The sequence below is a fragment of the Pinus tabuliformis genome, chromosome 1_2 (assembly GCF_031772625.1).
Source record: "Pinus tabuliformis cultivar Carrire ecotype Pingquan chromosome 1_2, CPIR1, whole genome shotgun sequence".
Lineage (NCBI taxonomy): Eukaryota > Viridiplantae > Streptophyta > Pinopsida > Pinales > Pinaceae > Pinus > Pinus tabuliformis.
This window is the reverse complement of record NC_142298.1, coordinates 678,174,870-678,178,852: the sequence shown is the minus strand read 5'-3', so window position 1 is coordinate 678,178,852 and position 3,983 is coordinate 678,174,870. Positions and strand designations below refer to the sequence as shown.

The following is a 3,983-nucleotide window of genomic DNA, read 5'->3' as shown; positions in this document are numbered from 1 at the left end:
TCTAGACTCTAGCAGGATTTGTGGTTTCTGTTTTAGAGTTTGCATTACTTGAATGCTTCAATTTTATGGGATTTATAGCTGATATATTTGTAGAACATGCTTCTTTTTGTGCTTTTCAAGGAGAGTTGTTAATCCTACCCACTAGAACCTGTATAAGGAGAGTTGTTAATACTACCCACTGGAACTTGCACATTTTTCTCTCTAAAGTTGGGATGCTTTGCTACAAAACTACTACTCTTAATCACTGGTTAGTGATCAAGAGCAGTAAAATTCCTATTTTTCCTTTCAATTTTGGTGCTATAATTTACAACAATCATTGAAAAACTTATTAGACTACAAACATACATCATTCGTCTAACAATGGACTAATTTATAAAATGGCATAGATGACAGGGATCCCTTTATAGGCCAGGCTAATTATTGTGTTTTGTAAATTTGAATTGTTCATGCTTTTATTAAAATTGTTATATTTCCTAATATAAAGTATATTTTTAATACATAATTAAATTCACAATCATGAAATTTTTTTAAGGCATTTATAAAAGTTTAATCAAATTAATTATTCTATTCCAATTATTTGTAATGATATTTCAAAAGTAATTGGAAAACATATTTACAAAAATTAAAAAAAGAATATATATATATATATAGATATAGATATAGATATAGATATATTATAAAGTTGAAATATTAGATATAATGTTTAATGTGTTATTATATTACATTGTATGTGTTGGTTTCTCATTATTTCATATAAGCATGTCTCCATCAATGTTTCCGGTGTCATATCTTCCATGTTCTGTTTGTCATGGAGTTATGTTTATAATTTAATTTGTGACATTGCAATGTAATTTTTATGATCCCATAGACAATCTTGATGCTTGAAGCTTGTAAGGTGTTTAGATAATACATGTTTTGTTTTATGTTTTTTCATAAAAAAATGTGTGTTTGTGTTTGTTTGTTTTTTTTTTTTTTTTTTTCCTCCTCGTTTCTTGAATGCTAAACCTCTAAACATCGTTTCTCCTACCGTTGTTGTTTCTCGTTTTTGGTAACATAGGATCTCACGTAGAATTTGCTCACCGGACAGATTCCTCAGAATTTCTCGAGTATGTTGTTTAGGCTGCGAGTAAGAAATAATTTTCTAAATGGAAGTATCTCTTCTTCAATTGGGAATGCGAGTGGATTGACATACTTAGAAATGAATAACAATTACTAGATGGCCAGATTCCGCCGCAACTAGCGAAATGTACCAGTCTTCAATTACTTGATCTTGGCCACAACAAATTGACACGCCCATTAACCAATCTGCTGGCTTCACTAAAAAATTTGCAAGTGTTGAAGTTGTCGAATAATCATTTTAATGGAATCATTCCGGGTGTATTGTCAAATTTATCTAATTTTTTCATTTATCGATTTGAGTGGCAATCTTCTACCAGGGGTTATACCCCAGAAGTTTTCCAGCTTAAGAAGCTGCAAAATTTGCGACTACAAAACAACAACTTAACAGGAAAGGTTCCAAATAATGTTCAAGGCGTTGTATCCTTGTTAGAGCTCTAGTTGGGTAACAACAATCTAAGTGGAACAATTCCATAAGAAATTGGATCCCTCACAAAGTTGCAAATTCAACTCAATCTCAACTGCAATTATCTACAGGGGGAAATCCCAAGTTCTCTTTCCAGTTTGATCACGCTAGAAATTTTGGATCTTTCCAACAATAATTTGACTGGAGAAGTTCCCAGTTCCTTAATAGCTATGGGCAGTCTTACATTGTTGAGCGTTTCAAAAAATAGATTAACCGACGTCCTTCCAAACTTTCCAAATTCTCCAAAAGGCTTGATAATTATTGATACAGCCTACAGGAAACCCTGATCTCTTAGTCTATACTACTGGGCGATTCAGTTATTCTCCTGTCACTTCTACAAGGGAAAAAATCTCAGCAATTTTGATCATTGGAGTTGTTGCAAGTGTTGTCTTCTCAATTGTGGCTGTTGGATTGTTCATTGTGGCCAGCAAAAAATTTCAGTGTGGCGAGCAGCAATGCATATATGAGCCTCAACCCATTCTTTAGCTTATCTTATTATCACAAGTCTGGTTCATATGGAATTTGGGGGCACCAATTTCCATTTGTTAAAAACAAAGAAAGTTGTGAGACAGAGAGAGAGTCACCTGATTCTGAAGCACAAACCATCCCACAATGAAGTACACGAAGGGAAAAGGAAGGATCATGGGAGAAATAACAGAATAGCATAGAGAAATGGTGATAATCAACATGTCATTTGGAACTCTGGTAGCATAGCCAAAACCACCAGGAGCCCAAGCCTCTTCCACCTCTGCTTCAGTCTTACAAAGAAATTTCCTCTTGATATGGTATATCACTAGCGGCACCAAGCGAGAAAGTTCAAGCCCATAGCCTACAAAAAACCTGTTTAAAAGGACAATTAACATATGAAGGAAATTAGACATAAAGACCTGAAGAACAAAACCCATCTCATCCATAGCAAACCAACAACGAATTCTTTCAGAGACTGAAAACTAGAAAACAATTTCATTAAATTGGAAGGGAAGGGAAACCCAACTTACTTGAGTGCAACAAAACTAATGAAGAAGGTAGCATTGGGAGGAAGAGAATTGCCAAGCAGCGTAATGATTGAGTTAGGTTGCTTTTCAATCGCCTTGAGGGACTCAAACAAGGTGCCACCTAATGTAACTCCCAGGAAAACGTTGAACACGATAAAGTAAAAATACTTTCCAGAGGAAGCTCTCACTACATGGCTTTCTGAAGGAATCCCTTCAGCCTTGGAGAGAATCATGAGAATTGTGGGCAAGAAAGCCAGAAAGACAAGCAGAGCAAGCTGAGGCAAGTAAGCTTCAAGGATGCTTTTAAGTGATTTTTTATCCACAACCAATTTCAAAAAAGGAAGAAGTTTTCTTAGATTATCAAGGGTTGTAAGTGCAGAGATAAAGGTGATGGGAATCATGTAGAAAACAATAGCTAGAAACACAATAATGTATACAATCTTCTCTCGAATCATCCTCTGATAGAAGGGCATGGCAAGGTTTTTCCACAGTATTTGACGAGGCTCAGGAGTAGCCATTATACTCATCTATATGTGAATTGTGAATGCACAACCTGAGATGCACCTGCTGTAGTAGGCATGCCGTTGAAAATTATAAAGGTTGTTGCAACCCATTTCTCTATCAGTGTAACATTTTTTTTGTTTCCAACTTGGCTGACATATCCTTAATCTTCTCATTGTATAAATCTATAGAGTCAACTTTTGGTCCCAAAAGTCCCAAAGTTCTTGTCTTGTGCAATGGCCGCATCCCCTCATCATTGTCTTAAACTTTTCAAATATGACTTCAACACGAGCTAGACTCTTTCTGTAGCCTTCTAGTTACTTCCACGCTTTGTGAGCCTGTTCATAAACATTAAAAAAGTTTAATATAAAACAAAACCCTAGCATTCTATCAGCCTTTGAGTGTTTGATTCAACAATGAACACAGGTGTGTTTTGTTCACAGGAAAGCCCTGCTAAATGTCCAATACAAAGGTATGTTGGTTTTTTATTTTGAAGAGATCTGACTTGCAAAATTCAAGCATTACAAACACTATGTTAGTATTAAGTCACCAGATCTCCTCGTTTTCTCATTTGTGGAGTTTGAAAAGCGTCTTCCAGTTAGAGTTCAGTCTATCAGACAGAATTGATGATCAACATTCAGCTTTTGAAAGATTTATGTATCATATAAATGTATAAATTTATATATCTGATATGAAGCATAGATTGATATAACCATACATAAAGATACATGTTCAGATTGGTTAGGGTTTTCAATATTCCCATTTTTTGTACATCACCTAGCAATCTGTATCTTTGTCCTGATATATAATATAATGTTGGCACTCAGGTTGTGCACGTGCTTGCCCATGGCCAAATGCCAAGAATTGTGGAAACGAATACATTAGACCATACTGCAAGAAAATTC

At 35.1% G+C, this 3,983-nt stretch overlaps 1 pseudogene; it reads right to left on the bottom strand.

The window, feature by feature from the left end:
• Positions 1 to 1,389: 1,389 nt before the first annotated feature.
• LOC149207506 (CSC1-like protein ERD4) lies at positions 1,390 to 3,649 on the bottom strand (annotated as a pseudogene).
• Positions 3,650 to 3,983: the final 334 nt, after the last annotated feature.